This window comes from Muntiacus reevesi, chromosome 1 (assembly GCF_963930625.1).
Source record: "Muntiacus reevesi chromosome 1, mMunRee1.1, whole genome shotgun sequence".
Lineage (NCBI taxonomy): Eukaryota > Metazoa > Chordata > Mammalia > Artiodactyla > Cervidae > Muntiacus > Muntiacus reevesi.
In genome coordinates, this window is record NC_089249.1 from 152,010,917 (window position 1) to 152,030,630 (window position 19,714).

At 41.0% G+C, this 19,714-nt stretch overlaps 1 pseudogene; it reads right to left on the reverse strand.

Annotated features, from left to right (window-relative positions):
• Positions 1-11,404: 11,404 nt before the first annotated feature.
• Positions 11,405-19,714, reverse strand: part of LOC136151633 (sterol carrier protein 2-like) — a 66,930-nt pseudogene continuing 58,620 nt past the window's right edge.

The window sequence follows — 19,714 nt, forward strand, 5'->3', positions numbered from 1 at the left end:
GGTCCTGGGCCGTGGCTAACTGGGCAGCGAGCTAAGGCACTGCTGTGCCCCTTCCCGGAAAAGTTCCCCCCCACAACCCTCCACCCCCACACCTAGGCCCTGCGCCCACAGCCTGGTGAGCCTCGAAGGACGATAAATTGGGCTGAGAGTAGGGTGCCTGGGAATCCCAGTCGCAGAGAGACTAACGGGGTGAGCCGTGAGTCCTCGTGGCACCATACTGCTCCCAGGAGCTGAAGACGCTTCCAAGTCAAAGAGTATTAACTACTAGCAGCTGAAGCAACACTGTTCGGCGCCAGGGTCTTTGGCGGTAGAATACGATCGGGCTGGGTTAGGTGGTACTTGGCACCTCCACTGCCTAACAAGGCTCTCCCCCATACCTGCTCTGGCCTGTGGCAGAGCACCCACCGCTACCTTACCTGGCTGCCCTCCTGCTGCAGAGGGGAAAGGATAAGTAACTCAAACTTGGGACTACTTGTTCAACTTCAATTTCCAGAGCCCTGAATGAATGAACAGCTCATGTAAAGGCTCCAGAGCTTTCACTGCGCTGCTACTGGATCCTGATTGTACCACATGCATTACTCTCTAACCTTAACAACCCTGTAAGACAAGAACTGCTATTGCCTCTGTTGGCAGGTACAGAGACATCGTTAGAAAGGATAAATGATTGCGTAAAATGGCCAGGTGTACTTTCCCCCATAACTGGAGTTCCTTCCATGATGGAGATCAGCAGGTAATTTAAGCAGGAAAGTGCAGAGCCTGGATTTGAATCCAGGACTGTCTGTTTCCATTACATCAAGAACTCAAGAATGGGAAAGGGAAATATTTTTGCCTTCTTTGGCCTCAAATTCCAGTTCTCTCTGAGCTTAAACTTATGAGAGTTGGTATGATTCACAGGATTGGACAGGAGCCAACACAGAGTTGCATCTCATGTCTTCTCAACATTAAGTCTGGATTCAAGTGGAGCTAGAAAAGCAAGATTCTACTGTTTGAATACACATCAACTAAAGACAGCCTTCTTGAAGGACTTGAGAACCAGCACATATGCTGAGTGCCTACTGTGTTAAATTCGTGAAGATTTTAATCATTGCAGCCTGGTAGGGAAGGTATTCTCCAGCCACAGGACACACCTCATGCCCCGCCTACCCCATCCCCTCCCCTCAGAGAAGTAGGCTCTTCAGTGAGATGCCAAACTAGGGCTCACACAGGCTCTGTGGTGGCCCAGTGCTGTAGGCACAAGCTCAGATCACCTGTCTGAACCACTCTAAGTGTTTAGTGGAAAATGGAGACCATCCTGGTGTTCTAGAAGCAGATCCTCTAACCCGCACAAGGGCTGTAAAGACGGAGTGGAGTTTGAGACTTGAGTTTTCCGAATCTGCTTCTGCTGCTTTGGTGCCTTCATGCTGCGCCTCCTTTCCAGCTCCTGCTATTCCTGCAGTGCCTGGTGTCAAGTAAAGGCTTTGGATTTGGATCTGGGTTCAAATCCCAGCTGGGTTCAAATGAAGATATTACCTATACCTCACAGAATGACTAAATTAAATGAGAAGATGGAAGTACACGACTCTGCACAGCCTTTGGCACATGGTCAGTATTCCATAAATGGCAGCTGATATTATTACAAAAGTATCACTGAGATCTGACTAAACATCCAGGAAATATTGTTAAAGCAGGAAGGACAAGTGGCAAGAATGAAACAGAAACCTCCACATGGCCCTGGGTAAGTGTCTTCTAATTCAAAACAATATGAAACAAGAAAACTCAAAAGAAGGGAGGTGTAAGATGTACCTGGGGCAGAGGAAGCTGGGAATGAAGGACTAGAAGGCTCTCAAGATGGAGCTGATGAGGACAAAGAGGCAACCAGGACCAAGGTAAGGGGAGATAAAGTGGTGTTATATTACTTCATCATCAGAGAAGAAAATAACTCCTCTTACTCAAAGCCTCCAGATCTTTCCTTATTAAGTAGCAAAGTAAATATTGATCTATTGCAGCAGCTTAATTTTCTGGACATTTAGAAATCAAATTGTATGGTGGTTTCTGTATATATGGATTCCACCTGAAGGATCTTGATTAAAAAAAAAACATCAAAGGACAAGCAGGGAATGATGAAAAAAACCACAGGTCAAGTCAGGTACAGGAAAAGTCTTCTGGGCTCCTATAACATTCCATGCAAACTCTTTATTATTGGACTTTTCTTGCTGAATATTATGTTTCTCATCTCTTTCCCCCTGGATTGTAAACCCTCCAGGGCAAGAACCTCATTTCATGTTCTGTCCTTTCTAGCCCTAAAATAGCATCATTGTAGTAGGCAGAGTGAGCCGTTAAGGATGTCCATATGCTAATCCCTAGAGCCTGTAAATAGTTATATTATATGACAAAAAGGACTTTGCAGGTGTGTTTTAAAGTTATAGACCTTAAAATAGGGAGATTATCCTGGATTAACCAGGTGATTCTAACCTAATCACATGAGCTCTTAAAAGCAGAGAACTTTTCCTGGCTGGAGGAAGGAGATGAGGCAGAAGGGGAGATCAAAGAGACCTGAAATGCGAGGACTTGACTAGCTTTAGAGATGAAGGGAATGTAGACAGCCTCTAGAAGCTGAGAACAATCCCAGGCTGCCAGCACAGATACGGGTACTTCAGTTCCACAGCAACATGCAGCCAAATTCTGCCAACATCCTGAATGAGCATGGAAGCAGATCCTCTCCCAGAACCTCCAGATGAGAGCTCAGGGGAGCCAACACCTTGGCTTCTGCCTGATGAGACTTGGAGCAGAGAAACCAGCTGAACCCACCCAGACTTCTGAGCTACAGAATTGTGGGATAATAAATATGTGTCAAGTTAAGCCATTAAGTTAGTGGTAATGTGTCACAGTAGCAATAAAAACCTAACACATACAGAACTAAAACTGGTTCATACTACAACAGCATTCTCCCACACATCATTTCACTTAATCTTCCCAAGCATGATGGGATTATTGTCCCCTTTTATTCCTAAAATTTCCCAGTTTTAGGAAATTGATGCTCAGCGGGGATAAGTAACTTGCTCAGGTGACCAGCTAATGAGTATGTACTTGAGCCAGAATTCAAACTTGGGCCTTCAGGTCCCAGCTCCATTGAGAGTTGTCTCTTATACTGCAGCTACCATTTGGCTTTCAGATCTACTAACTTAAGCTAAATAAAATGCAAAAATAAAAAGAAAAAAAAGAACAAACAAAAAGTGAGGCTACTTTTATACTGTGGAAACTTAAAAGCTTCTGAATGCTCATTTCTTTCTGTTTCTTCTGAAGATATCTAATAAGTCAGGGTATACACAAGTAAATATAAAAACATGTCAAAGTCTTCTTTCTGATACACAGAAGAAATATTTTGATAAAGGGAAAGAGGAAAAATCCTCAAAACAGTGACTGTCAATAAAATATTATCTCCCATTCAGATGCTTTTTCTGCCACTGTTAAGGTACATCTTCCATAATGAAATGCTCTGATTTGCCAGATTTGTTTAGGAACTTCTCTGTGGTTGGAGTTTTCAGTCCTTTCATGACCAGTTTTTACTGTCAGAAAATTCAGCTGATTCTGTCTGAAATTTCCCTTCTATATTTCTTTCCATTATTTCTAATAAGTAAGCAAAATAACCTCCTCCCCTTTGGTCTTTCCATCTTTCAAATATTTGTGAACTGTTATCACGCCCTGCCTTTAGGTATCATTTTGCCAAGTAGAAGGCTCCTTTCAGTCTGCCTAAGTCAACCTTTCTCTTATACTGCTCTGCCTTCCTGTCTGAAATTCTTTTCCATATATTCCTGTTCTAAATGAGGTGTTTCATCTTGAACCAAGTGTTCTGTATACTACAGAAGGTGCCATATTCTTAGAAGCAAATTATACAACAACTTGCAAGGAAATAGAAAACTTACTGTTTGGTGGTTGGTTAGGAAACTGTAGCACTTACTGCTTCTCTGCTTGCAATTTAAATAAACAGCAGACTACAATGAACTTCCCCCTATTTTACATAAAAGTTTATGGCCACACATCCAGGAACCAAAAGGTCAAGCATTTATTACATGCTGCTGAAAACAGTACTGTGAATATTTGCAAAGTATTTAAATGACTATTAATAGAATAGATAGACTAAATGGACACCACTTCTTTCAATAAGTTTTGGATGTGTTACATTTAAAAAAATATTTCTCTAAGAAGTCTGGCTAAAGTTCCATACCAGATTAAACTTCCTGCCAAATGGAATCAGACGCCACATTTCTTAAGTGCCAGAAATCTGGCCCAATATTCTCTGTTCTTACCAAGAACTAAAGAGCCATTTGTTTGCAGCAGTCTCCAGATAGATATTAATACTGGACCTTTCCAATAGATTTTGTAACTCTCTATTGAGGAAAAACTCTAAAATTTGGCCAGACATGGCTGTGGTTCCTGATAGCACATAAATCTTTGAGGACCCTTATTAGCTATGTAGTAGTATACCCTAAATTCCTAATTCATATCAGTGTGGTCTCTAAACAAACTCAATCCCACAGAGTAAGTTACACAAAGGTACAATCTGGCTGATTACCTTCTTTTCCCTAGTCAATAAAATCAAGCAACTTCTTTGTATTCAAAAAGCAACCATGCTATGGACAGCTAGAACCATAATCTTTGGCTGAAATGAAAACCTTCTGAAAGTCTAAATAATCCTATATTCATTCACTGAGTTACAAAGACTATTAAATTTTCATGAATTTTGAGAATGTAAAGATGAGAAATGAAAACTGTCCCCAATCTTGAAGTCAGCTGATTATTTGAACTCAAAGGATTATCGTAAAAGGTTCCAATGAATAAATTCCTTCATGTTAAAAAAATTTCTCAAATAACATTAGGCACCATCCACTGAGTTACCTGACATTTTACAGCTACAATTGCTAATTCTCACAATCAGCAAGGCAGGCATTATTATTCCTGTTTTACAGAGTGAGACATAAGCTCAGAATCATTATCACCTCAAGGAAGATCCCAATGTTTAAATGCCAACGCATGCATGCTCAGTCACAGACATGCCGGACTTTTTGTGATGCTATAGACTATATAGCCTGCTAGGTTCCGCTGTCCATGGGATTCTTTTGGCAAGAATACTGGAGTGGGTTGCCATGCCTTCCTCCAGGGAATCTTCCTGACCCAGGGATCAAACCCATGTCTCCTCTCTCCTGTATTGCAGGCAGATTCTTTACCGCTGAGTCACCATGGAAGCCCTAAATGCCAGAGTTAGGACCAAAACACTCATCTGATAGGCCTCAAGTTTTCCCACCATACCAGGCTGCTCTAAATGTATTATTTTCTGAATAATTGAAATAATTTATGAAGTTTAATTGCTAAAGTTAATTACAGGATTTAATTTCATATTTCTTTTTTCTATGGTAACACATGAAGAAAACAGAAGGATTTTACGTTTATATGTGACTGAGCCTTTTACAAGTTATATTACAATTTTAAAAGAACTTCAGTGGATTGTTGTCTGCTCTTCATTTGTTTGAGAAACCTTTACTGATGCTTACTCTGGTAGACATAGTATTAATACTAGAGACAGAGATGAATAACAGAGTTTCTCCCTTCAAGGTATTCACAGTCTAATGAGACTATTTTAAAAAATATGAACATTGCCCACCTTATGCATAAGAAGAAACTTGAGTCTGGCAAGGCTTAAAACCTTGTCCTAACTTAGCTTCCTGGAGAAGGAAATGGCAACCCACTCCAGTATTCTTGCTTGGAAGATCCCATGGACAGAGGAGCCTGGAGGGCTACAGTCCATGGGGTCGCAAGAGTCAGACATAATTTAGCAACTAAACCACTATGACCACCAACTTAGCTTCCAGGAGGCAGACAGAATCTGATCTGAGATTCTTCTGATCACACCTCTGTGACTCCTCCACCCTCACCTCCACACTCAACATCCTAATCATGCTCTCCATTATTGTTCTTCTACATATGCAGCAAGGATTACAAAAATCTGAGATCTTGAATTTTGAACAGGTCTTGAGATCTGAACAGATACGGCAACAAGACTAAAGATTTTAACGTACACAGAACCCACTGAGCCACTTTGTTTTACAAACATGTACTAAAACTACAAATAAACTGACTTTTCTGATTACTTCAGGCTGCTTCAATCTTAAATTGAAAGGCTATCCTGAGAAGCTACAAGTATTTTCAAAGAAAGAGCTGGATAAGTTCGGCTGAAGAATTTTTAATGTTCTCTGTCATCATCGGGGCAGCAGAAGGTCATTGTCATAGAGAATGCACTTCTATGATGAGGTTCCTATCTTCAAAAATGCCCCCTGTGAATATAAAATTGTTATTCAGCTTATCTCATTCATTTGCTTTATGACAGTAAGCCAAGACTTTGTGCCGGGAGTGTCAAATGGATGTATGAAATGCAATCTCTGCCCTTAAGGAGCTCTCTGTTCAGTGGGAAACAAATTACTACGAAGAAATGGTTACAGCTCTGGGGGTTTTCTGTTTGCTTGCTTGTTTTGTGGGTTTGTGTGTGTGTGGCAAAGAGGGGCAACTTCATGAAAGCTAAGACACGAAAAGAATGAAAAGGAATTTGCCAAGTGGATAAGGTGGGGGACAAGAGGGAGAGGATGATGAGGGTGGGCACAGAAAGCAGCATGTGCAAGATGACCTAATCTAGAACTAAGAGTATTAGTAATGTGCTTGCTCTTTATTAATCACTTGGAAACTGAACATATCACTACCCAATGGAACTTTTTTGTTCTTATTATTCATAGCTCTTTATGAAACCAGTTCTAATCTAGCACTGAAACCGATTTTGCAGTAATCACCATGTTGCCAAGTTTAATCCAATAAACACTTTTTAGATAGCATCTTGATCGACCTGCATAGGACACAGTTGACAATTGCCACTTTTAGGCTCTCTTCCTGCGAAATTTTCCTCCACATCTTTAGTCCCTCACTCTCATCCCCCTTGACAGATCCTCCTCCTCGACCTGATCTCCAAAAGCTGAAGTTCCTCGAGGCTTCATCTAACCCTACTTCTCCCCTTCCCAGGTAACACCATCCATTCCTGTGTCTTTACACGCTACCCAGTGTTCAAGACCTCCAAATGTGCATCTATAAGCTGACCTCGCCTCTGATCTCCAGTCTCATAAATCCAGCTGCCTCCTTGGTGTCTCTGCCAAGAAATATTTTCAGGCACCTCAAAGTTAACAACAAGTTCAAAACTGGAGCTTATTATTTTGACCACTGTCCCTAAAATCTGTTGTCCCTTTGTCATTCCAGTCATGGCCCACCATTCACCTGGCCAGTCACTGGAAATCATTCTTCCCCCTACATCTGGTGGCCAAGTTCCATCAGCTCTACCTCTGCCTATTTTTGCACATCTACCAACACCTCCACTACTGACACCACAGTCCAGGACACTATTTTCTTCCACCTTCCATTCTCCAACCCTGAAGCCCAGTACATTCTCCTCACAGCAAATACAGTGACAGTTTAAATCATTTCATTCCCCTGCTGAGAGTCCTTGGGTGATGGTCATCATTTCCTTCAGAAATAGTTCAACTCCATCCCTTCTTGTGATACATGGTAAGATTGTGAAGTTAGGAGCATGTGACATTATTTGGACAATGACATCGGAGCAAAAGTGATAAGCATCACTTAAAGGTAATTTTAAGAGTCAACACGCACTTCAGCTGTTTTACTTCCTTGGTCCTGACAATCCCAGTGCTCCAGACAGAAGCTGTTGCTCCATTGGACTGGGTTCTAGACAGGATATGATGGCAAAACAGATATATAGCATGAGTGAGAAATAAATATATGTAATGCTACACCTTCAAAAGCTTCCAGCTGCACAAAGAATGAAACACAAATGGCTTACCTTAATGAACAAATGCCAATATAGCTGGCTCCTGTGTGTCTATCTAACATCATCTTGGGGCTATCCTTCCAGGTCACTATATTCCACTCACATTGGCCCTCTTGCAATGTCTAGAACAAGCCAAGCATCTTTCATCCTTTCCTGAATGGTTCTTTTCATGGTTCATTCCTCACCCTATAGATCTCAGCTTAAATATTACCTCTTCAGAGATGTCTCCCTCAACCACTGTCTCAAAGGGGGCCCCTCATTGTGACTCTTCATCACAGCACCCTGATCATCTCCTGCAAAATACATCAGTCTGTAATAATGATTCTTTGACTGACGTCTCTCCCACTAGGCTCTAAACACTGTCAGAAGAGGAGCTCACTGCTGTCTCCAGCGCCTAGCATTACCATTAATGTGGTACCCTATAGACAGTAGGCACTCAAGATATATTTGTTCAGTGACTGAACGAATGAGAAAAGATTAAAAAAAAAAAACTACAGAGACATCCCTGGTGGCTCAGTGCTAAAGAATCCTCCTGCCTATGCAGGAGACATGGTTCGATCCCTGGTTCAGGAAGATCCCACATGCCTCAGAGCCACTAAGCCCATGCGCCCTAGAGTCTGTGCCCTAGAGTTTGTGAGCCATGACTACTGAGCCCACACACCACAACTACTGAAGCCTGCGTGCCCTAGAGCCCATGCTCTGCAATAAGAGAAGCCATGGCAATGAGCAACCTGTGTACTGCAACTAGAAAGCAGCCCCTACTAATCACTACTAGAGAAAAAGCCCAGGCAGCAGCAAAGACCCAGCACAGCCAAAAATAAATAAATAAAATTATTTTTTTAAAAAAACTATAGACATCGTATTGCACATCACAGAGGCAAAAGGTGGGGAGGAAAAGGGAACTTGAACTTACAGTAAGGGAATTAAGAATGGCTAGGATGTATACCTAACATTCATTTAGGTACTTTACATGTTATCTCTCTGCTGCTGCTGCTGCTGCTGCTAAGTCACTTCAGTCGTGTCCAACTCTGTGCGACCCCATAGACGGCAGCCCACCAGGCTTCCTCGTCCCTGGGATTCTCCAGTCAAGAACACTGGAGTGGGTTGCCATTTCCTTCTCCAATGCATAAAAGTGAAAAGTGAAAGTGAAGTCGTTCAGTTGTGTCTGACTCTTAGCAACCTCATGGACTGCAGCCTACCAGGCTCCTCTGTCCATGGGACTTTCCAGGCAAGAGTACTGGAATGGGGTGCCATTGCCTTCTCAATAATCCTAGGAGGTCAATACTAGTATCTCCACTTTCTAAGTCAGACAACCGAAGTTCAACTTGCTCAAGTAACGAAACCAATAATGGCATTAGTTTTAACTCAGGCCAGTTAACCTCTTTCCTCCAAGCAATGATGCTTCTCTAGAAATTAAACTGTTATTACATTTTTATCAAGCACTTTTCTATTATAATATCAGTTCAGTTCAGTTCAGTTTTCGGCTGTGCTGGGTCTTTGCTGCTGCCTGGGCTTTTTCTCTAGTGGTGGCCAGCAGGGGCTACTTTCTAGTTGCAGTACACAGGCTTCTCATTGCTGTGACTTCTCTTGTTGTAGAGCATGGGCATTCAGGCTTTCAGTCATTCAGTTGTGTCTGACTATTTGTAATCCCATGGACTGCAGCATGCCAGGCTTCCCTGTCCATCACCAACTCCCAGAGCTTGCTCAAACTCATGTCCATCAAGTTGGTGATGCCATTCAACCATCCTCTGTTGTCCCCTTCTCCTCCTGCCCTCTATCTTTCCCAGCATCAGGGTCTTTTCCAGTGAGTCAGTTCTTTGTACCAGGTGGCCGAATTATTGGAGCTTCAACTTCAGCATCAGTCCTTCCAATGAATATTCAGGACTGATTTTCTTTAGGATGGACTGGTTGGATCTCCTTACAGTCCAAAGGACTCTCAAGAGTCTTCTCCAATGCCACAATTCAAAAACATCAATTCTTTGGCACTCAGCTTTCTTTATGGTCCAATTCTCACATCCATACATGACTACTGGAAAAACCATAGCTTTGACTAGACAGACCTTTGTTGGCAAAGTAATGTCTCTGCTTTTTAATATGCTGTCTAGGTTTGTCATAGCTTTTCTTCCAAGGAGCAAGCATCTTTTAATTTCATGGCTGCAGTCACCATCTGCAGTGATTTTGGAGCCTAAGAAAATAAAGTCTGTCACGGTTTCCATTGTTTCCCCATCTATTTGCTGTGAAGTGATGGGACTGGATGCCATGATCTTAGTTTTTTGAATAATATAAATTGCACTTATATGTGGATACATCTCTACTCCAAGAACCAGTTTTTGGCTTTCTTTTCTTTTCTTTTTTTCAGGTTCATCCTAAATCCTATAACAAATATCTTCTGTTATCTGGAACAACAGGAGGCAGAATAATGCAGCAAATCCAAACTACAAGTAAATCAGACATTTTATTGGAACTTTTTTCTTGAAGTATTTTTTTCTTCATAGAATAAAAAGCCAACACGATTAGGAAGTAAGTCTGTGTTCTGAATTCATTTTCAGAACTTGAGATCAACTTGTGCTCCTGTTCAATTGTTCAGTCATGTACGAGTCTTTGAGACCCCATGGACTATAGCCCACCAGGCTCCTCTATGGGATTCTTGGCAAGAATACTGGAGTGGGTTGCCATTTCCTCTTCCAGTGGATCTTCCTGGCCCAGGGATCAGACCCGCATCTCCTGCAGCTCTGGCATTGGCTGATGAATTCTTTACTGCAGAGCCACCTGGGAAACCTGAAATCAACTTATACTGGCTTAATTTACCACATTGCCCCATTCCCAGACACTGTTCTGCTTGTTGCAGAACATCCAAAGTTAAATGGCCAAGGGCTATGGGATCCACAGTCCTGATTTGATTAGGAGAGATGCCAAACATCTAAACAAACAACTAAAACCACCCAGCTTTTTGCCTCTGACCCATCTTTGGGTAAATAAATTGTGTTAACAGCAGAAATGTGTGGCCTGAATAACTCCCAAACAGTTCTGCTGGACTCTGAGTAGACTCACAGGATTATCAGAGCAGAAGGAGCCTTAGGGACCATCTTAAATGCCCTATTTTAACAGGTTAGAAACTGCCAAACATTACTTATTTGCCTAAGAGAAATAAGACTCTTAACTCCTAGTCAAGTACCCTTTCCACCACAACATAGCATGTCCCTAACCATGAACTAGTAGTGACTGATTTGGGGAAAGTAGCAGTAAATAGTAGTCTAGATAATACAGACTGTAAATCTACGATGTTTCTCTTACTTTGTATCATTTAGAGAACTCTGAACAAAAAGAACATACATAATTTTTTTTAAAAAAGGAGATGAGGAAGAGCAATTTTCTATTAAACATTCTTCTGAAAGCATTATTTTACCCCATATCTTACTGAATTATTAGAAATAGCATTAGCATTAGAAAATCTAGGAAGATAAATGTGGCTAGTAAACTAAACATATGGAAAAGGAAAATTATAACAAAGAAAAGAGAGTTTTACAAATTTAATTAAAATAATACAAGAGTATAATTTGAAAATTGTGCATCTCAAAGCAAACTTTATTTGTTCAATTATTTTTCACAACAGCATTTTATGATTCTGATACACTGAATATTTTCAGGAAAGAAACTCATTTAAAAGTAGATATTTACTCCCAAACTTTGATCATATTTCTTTAATGTGGGAAGAAAATACTGCCTTGATTGCACGAAATGCAAAATTTTAAAGTTTTGTTTTGTTTTGTTTTTAACTCTCAATACAGAATTTTAAAAATTGTCACAGGGAAATAGGTTGAAGTCATTAAGTGCATGGCACTAAATACTGGCCAGCTACTGGTGTTCTGTTTCTTCCCGAGTTCTCCCAGAGAAAACTTAAATCGAATCTTCAGCAGAATAATCCTCAGATATACTTTATAACCAAAATGAGAGCTTTTGTTTACATAGTTTTTGGATTTTGCTATTTCTAACTTTATTCTAAAACTCAATTTTACCCCAAACCATAATTACCATATTAACTTTGCAATGCACAGTTGTATGCAATTCAGCAAAGCAGTAGTAAACCATCAGGTTCTATTCACCCAGGGCTTAGGAAAAACAAGATTGGTCACACCCATTTAAAAACAAATTTCATGCTATTTCCCAATATGTGGTTTCAATCTAAGTTCTGACAATGAATTATATGTATATCTATATATCTCAACTTAATTTTCAAAGGTAGGCAAAGGGAGTTCTTTTCAGCTTAGCTTTGTCTGTGGCTGAAGCTGGAGATTTTGTCATTTCATAGCCAGACTCACATTGCCAGTGATTTTCAATTTGCCTTGAAAGAAGGCCTGTGAGGAAGAAGAAAGAAAATTTATTATTTGTTGTTTTGAGATTGCTAATATTTCTAGACTGTCCAGCCCCAAGATGATTTATTTATCCAAGTCTCTTAAACTTTCTTCAAAATATGAAACTTGGCTTTCGGGAATAGATTTAGCACCAGATTCCTCACAAGGGTAAATTTGTAAAAGTCACGCTTTACACAGAGCAGTCAAAAGACACAGCTTTCCCAAATCTGTTCTCTTAGAAACTGAGTCTGCCATTACCTGTCTTCCTCAAATATTAGGCAGAGTGGGTTCATACTAGACTGATTTTGTTTAAAAACATTACGCATTCAGTGGGTCTGCCAGCAGGGAGGAAAAGCACATGTGTAACACACTTAGAAACTTGGGATTTGATTACAGATGCATCTAGGCAATGAAATGTCACCATTTTTCTCCCTTTTTTGGTCTACATGATAAAGATGTATTCCCTACAGGGGGAGGCCAGGCAGCCTGCTGAGACTGAGGTGCCTGTGTGAACCTTTGGCTCAATAAGGAGACTCAAACCAGTCCCAAGTGCAGAGCCACAATTTGTTCCACTTAACAACTGCCTGGGATTAGATCACATGATGTTTGCTAAATTTATCATGTAACAAAATCCCAGGAAAACTTTAAAGGAATAGAAAAATTGGGAACATAGCATGATTTCTCTGCTATGATCTCAGTCTTCTTACTCAAGTCTTAAAATAGAGGGAAAGTTGCTGGTAGTCTTCACTTCCTAACAAGTATATTAAGGAGTGAGGAGCTCTTCTGCCTCACTAGTAGGAAAGCACTGAGTTCTGCTTTCTCTACACCTTCTGGTGAGGGTGACTAATTCCTTTTCCCCCCCCTCCTCTGTCTGGACAAACTAAATATTTCCTTTCTATATGGCACACAGCCTCCTGTCTGATGACTTAAAGGTCAAGTGTCTCAGAACACAATATATTTAACATATGTCTTTTAAAAATATGGACCAGTAGTTCCTACCAGAGAAACTCACCATGTTTCCCTTTTCTTAATTAAAAGAAGAAATTACATTTTATTTAATAATGATTACAGAGAAAAAATGAGTCTTCACCTTTTAGAGACTCCAAACAAAAGAATCATTTAAATCTGGGTCCTAAGGTGCTTTTCATGTGTGCTTTCTTCTAGAGAGCACATTGCTTTGCTTCAACTGTAGCCAAACATATAAATTATAATTTCCACTGTGTTTAACGGTTTCCAGTCAAATCCTCTTCTGAGCATAGGGAAAACCATTAGCACATTAACACAAAAGTCTCCCATTTTTATCTTTAATTCCTCTGGGTGCTAACAGGTGTTCAGGAAAAGTAAGCTGACACTTTACTCTCCAAATGGGTGGTAAACAGATAAACTGAGAGAACGAGGGTAGCTGAGGGTGAAGCTTGACCAAGCTGCCAAGGAAATGCATGGAGTTCACAGTGCCATGAGCAGTGATAGGTGGGAAGGGGAACGTGCCAGCTCCGTGCCAACTCCGTGCCAGAGACTGATGGCCTCTGTTCTGTCCAGATTTTGAAGAAGGTTCAGTGGGTGCAAATGTCTGTGTCAATGGTGTGTATTCAACTGAAACATCATAGATGCAAGTCTCTTACTTGTCAATGTACCAGTTGAAATGTGCTTAGTTGCTTAGAATAAGCATTTTTAAAAGGAATGCAAGTAAGAGTCAGATTTAGTTGTTTATCCAATCTCAAATTATGAGAGTACCACAGGAACAAGACCTAAAACAAATAAGGCTGAAAGTGTTAGCTGCTTCAATCCTGGTGACTCTTTGCAATCTCATGGACTGTAGCTTGCCAGGCTCCTCTGTCCATGCGATTCTCAAGGAAAGAATACTGGAGTGGATAGCTGTTCCCTTCTCCGGGGATCTTTCTGACCCAGAGATTGAACCCGGGTCTCCCAAATTATAGGCAGATTCTTTACCATCTGAGCCACCAGGGAAGCCCAAATGAGGTGGAGGCAACAACAACAAAAAATCAGGTTACAATGGAAAGCAGCATCTTAGCTTCCTTTGTGTTACCTATGGATAACGGTTATCAAGTCTGCTCAACATTGTGCCCCTAAAGAATTTAAGAAGATCCTTGACAATCTGGGGCCTGAAAAATCTATACAAGCCATGAACACATTTTAGAGAAATACAAGTTAAGCCAGTGATTGTGAAAATTTAAAAATGCCAGGCATCACACTAAGTTCTGGAGACATAAAGATGAACAAGATGTGGTTTGCTCCCTTGAGACACGCACACTGTCCTGGGAGAAGAGACAGGCACGCCACTAGTGTAATGAGACAGTGACAGACTAGCGGCCCAGCAAGTGGCCCAGAGGAGGGGCTGACTGTAGCTCCCCAACAGTGTGCTAGGAGGTCTTTAAACATAACCACTAAGTTCATTTTGCTTTGTTATATTAATATTCAATTATTTTATTTGGCTGTGCTGTGTCTTACCTGCAGCATAAGGGATCTTTAATTGTAGAATGCAAACTCTTAGTTGTAACATGTGAGATCTAGGATCCACCAAGGATCGAACACAAGCCCCATTAATTGGAAGCACAGTCTTAGCCACTGGACTACTAGGGAAGTCCCTAAGATCATTTTAAAAGATAGGAAGTTTGTCAAGGAAATCACAGCTCAGACAAAAAAGGAGCACAGGCAAAGATACGAAAGGTAAAATGTCTTGCCTCTGTGACCACTAGTCCTTTCTTCTGTCTGGATGACTCCTACTCTCCACCTGTGCACTGACTCCTCCAGGACAAAGCCAAGCATTATTTCCTCTGTGAAGCCTTCACTGACAGCCCAGGAAGATACGGCGTCTCCTTCTTCCACCCTCTCTGACCACAAGCCGGGCAGGGCACCACAGCTATTTGGTTGCACTTATTCTTCTACAGACCTATCTCATACCAAACTGTGGATGCCCTGAGCATGTGAACCATTTCTTATTCATCTGGACATTTTCAGCACACAGGGCAGTGGCTGACACATGGCTAGCTCCACAACTATTTGTCATTCGTTAACTGAATATTTGGGGAACACTGTATTTTGTGGGTTTGACCACTTTACATTTTATGGGATGAGGCTGAAATAGGTGATGAAGTGAAACAGGTTAAAATCCACCCAATACAAGGATATAAGTACCGTCATACTTACCATCTGAGGATTCATTTTACCAGTCATCAGAGCCAGTAAGTCCAAGTCAGTCATTGTGATTGTGCAGTCGGCCTTCTTATCTAAAGATAACCCTGGGTTTGATCCCTGGGTCAGGAAGATCCCCTGGAGAAGGGAATGGCAACCCACTCCAGTATTCTTGCCTAGAGAATTCCATGGACAAAGAAGCCTGGCAGGCTATACAGTCCATGGGGTCACAAAGAGTTGGACATGAGTGACTAACACTTTTTCTTTCTTTTCTTTCACTGTGGACAAGGATCCCTTAGAAGAAATGGAGTAGCTCTCATAACCAACAAAAGAGTCTGAAATGCAACACACAAGTGCAATCTCAAAAACAGCAGAATGATCTCAGTTTATTTCCAAGGCAAACCATTCAGCATCACAGTAATCCAAACCTATGCCCTAACCAAAATCAGATTCATTGCATTCTTTGCAGCCAAAGATGGAGATACTCTATACAGTCAGCAAAAACAAGACCTGGAGATGACTGTGGCTCAGATCATCAGCTCCTTACAGAACAATTCAGGTTTAAACTAAAGAAAGTGGGAAAAACCACTAAGCCATTCAGGTATGACCTAAATCAAATCCCTTATGGTTATACAGTGAAGGTGATGAAAAGATTCAAGGGATTAGATCTGGGAGACAAAGTGTCTGAAGAACTATGGAAAGAGGTTCATAACATTGTATAGGAGGTGGTGACCAAAACCATCCCCAAGAAAAAGAAATGCAAGAAAGCAAAGTGGTTGTCTGAGGAGGCTTTACAAATAGCTGGAGAAAGAAGAGAAGCAAAAGGCAAAGGAGGAAGGGGAAGATATAACCAAGTGAATGGAGAGTTCCAGAGAAAAGTAAGAAGAGATAAGAAGGCCTTCTTCAATAAACAATGCAAAGAAATAGAGGAAACCATAGAATGGGTAAGACTAGGGCTCTCTTCAAGAAAATTGGAGATATCAAAAAAACATATCATGCAAGGATGAGCATGATAAAGGATAGAAACAGTAAGGACACAACAGAGGCAGAAGAAATTAAGAAGAGGTGGCAAGAATACACAGAAGAACTCTACAAAAGAGGTCTTAATGACTCATATAACCACAATGGTGTGGTCACTCACCTAGAGCCTGAGATTCTGGAGTGTGAAGTCAAGTGGGCCTTAGGAAGCATCACTACCAACAAAGCTAGTGGAGGATGGAATTCCAGCTGAGCTATTTCAAATCCTAAAAGACGATGTTAAAGTGCTGTACTCAAGATGTCAGCAAATTTGGAAAAACCAGCAGTGGCCAAAGGACTGGAAAAGATCAGTTTTCATCACAATTCCAAAGAAGGGCAGTGCTAAAGAATGTTCAAACTACTGGACAATTGCACTAACTTCCCATGCTAGAAGGTTATGCTCAAAATCCTTCAAGTTAAGCTTCAGCAGTATTTGAACTGAGAACTTCCAGATGTATAAGCTGAGTTTAGAAAAGGCAGAGGAACCAGAGACCAAATTGCCAACATTTGTTGGATCATAGAGAAAGCAAGGGAATTTCACAAAAACATCTACTTCTGTTTCATTGGCTACATGAAAGCCTTTGACTGTGGATACAGCAAAGGGTGGAAATTTCTTAAAGAGGTGGGAATACCAGACCATTTTAACTTGTCTCCTGAGAGACCTGTATGTGGGCCAAAAATAACAGTTAGAACCTTATCTGTAACAACGGACTGCATAAAAATTGGGAAAAGGAGTACAAGGCTGTATATTGTCACCCTATTTATTTAATTTATATGCAGAGTACATCGTGCAAAATGCTGGACTGGATGAATCACAAACTGGAATTAAAATTGTTGGGAGAAATAGCAACAACCTCAAATGTGCAGATGATACCACTCTAATGGCAGAAAGTAAAGAGGAACTAAAGAGTCACCTGATAAGGGTGAAAGAGGAAAGTGAAAAAGCTGGCTTAAAACTCAACATTCAAAAAACAAAGTTCATGGTATCCAGTCTCATTACTTTATGGCAAATAGAATGGGAAAAAGTAGAAGCTATGACAAATTTTTTCTTCTTGGGCTCCAAAATCACTGTGGATAGTGACTGCAGCCATGAAATTAGAAGACATTTGCTTCACGGAAGGAAAACTATGACAAACCTAGACAGCATATTAAAAAGCAAACATATCACTTTGCCGACAAAGGTCCGTATAGTCAAAGCTATGATCTTTCCAGTAGTCATGTACATATGTGAGAGCTGAACCATAAGGAAGGCTGAGTGCCAAAAATAGATGCTTTCAAATTGTGATGCTGAAGACTCTTGAGAGTCCCTTGGACAGCAAGGAGATCAAGCCTGTCAATCTTGAAGGAAATCAATTCTGAGTACTCACAGGAAGGACTCAAGCTGAATCTGAAGCTGCAATACTTTTGGCCACCTGATTCAAAGAGCCAACTGACTGGAAAAGACTCTGATGCTGGGAAAGATTGAAAGCAAAAGTAGAAGAGAGCAGCAGAAGATGAGATGGTTAGAGAGCATCATGGATTCAATGGACATGAACTTGGGCAAACTCCAGGAGACAGTCAGGGACAGGGAGGCCTAGCATGCTGCAGTCCATGGGGTAACAAAGAATCAGACACAACTTAGCGACTGAACAACAACAATGTGATTGTATTAGTAGGGAGGGCCTTCGGGTGTCCTAAGGGTAGAGCCTTTATGAATGGGGTTTACGCCTTATAAAGAGGCTCCAGAGAGACCCTGAACCCTTCCACGATGTTGGCCCATAGCAAAAAAGCACTGGCTATGAACCAGGCAGAGGATGCTCAAAAAAGGTGACCATGCTGATGCCTTGATCTTGGACTTCCAGTCACCAGAACTGTGACAAATAAATTCCTGTTGTTTTTGAGCCACCCAGGTGTGGTATGTTCAAACAGCAGTACAAACAGACTAGGATGGGGGCAAACTATTAAAGCATAGCATGTCCTTTTATTAAGTAACTAAAACAAGATTCAAAACTAAACATTTTTCTTTTATGTCTTAGGATACAGAAATAACCCCTAAAAAGACTGTGTCTCTATGGCCATTCCATCTCTGCCTCTATCTAAATTTTCTCTTATTACTTGAAAAAAAAGGTCTGAAGTCTTAAAAATTCAAGTATTTCCAGTCTAGAAAAACCAGTTCCCTTGTAGATATATAACATCAAAGAGCAGGGAGAAAAAAAAAAAAAAGCTAGCAAATTGAGATAGCTGGACTTGATTTACAGTTGGATTAGATTTTAATATTCCAAGAAAGAACTCCTAGTGACTTTAGGAAATAAAGTGCTGCTGCTGCTGTTACTACACCAGCACTTACCAAGCTCTCTCTATGCTGAGAGCTTCATATACCTGGGCTCATTTGATCTTAAAAATAACCCTATAAGGGTAAGAGGGGTCAAACAACTTGCTCAAGGTCACACAGCTAGTAAGTGGCTGAGCTAGGTAGGGAAGCAGATTCCTGCTGCCAAAGCCTACACTCCCAGCTCCTAAGTTATATGGCTCTTCTTGTTACAGGAAAAATACAAACATTCAACAGCTCAGTTTTCACTGGGCCTTCACCAGTTCATCAGCATCTGATGCATCCCAGATGCTTTCTCAGCTCCCTGTGTCCGTTTAAAGAATCACAGGCAATTCCAATGCGTTTAAGCAAAACTGATGTTTAATTTATAGGCTGGGAAGGAAGTAATGACTTACTGAGCACTTACTGTGCTAGGGGCTTTACATACCTTATCTCATTTAATCCCCACAACTGCTCCACGGACAGACAGTATTCTCACCATTTTCTAGGTGAGACAATTGGACTCAGGAAAAGTTTATATCTAATGAACGACAAAGCCAAGGTCTGAACCCAGGTTTGGGTATCTCCAAAGACTATGCTCCTGTACCTTGGGGATGGGAGACTCTGGGGCTTTCTCTATCATGTTCCCCACAAAGGGGCAGGGTTGAGAACTCAAGTAGGTGCTGAGGGGGGCAGACTATAGGAATGAAAGAATAATATGTCATGTTAAATTAATCAACGTTGGCTTTCTGGAGACATGCTATGTGAGTCGTTTCAAAGGAGAGGAGGGAGGGGCAGAACTGATAGAGAAGCACCCAGGCATCAAGAAAAGAGTGTGGAAAATGTACAAAATCTAAAAGTCCTTGATACAGCCACCTGTATCATTACCAAGCTCTTAGAATATAAGCAAGTGAAATACATTTAAGCAAATCTTACTATGTTTGCAGAAAGTAAACCTCTCAACAGTATGTACATGTCAAAAGAATTAACAATTCTCTTTCAGATGTCGGTTCAAACTAGGACAGGTTATTAATGCTTTAACATAGC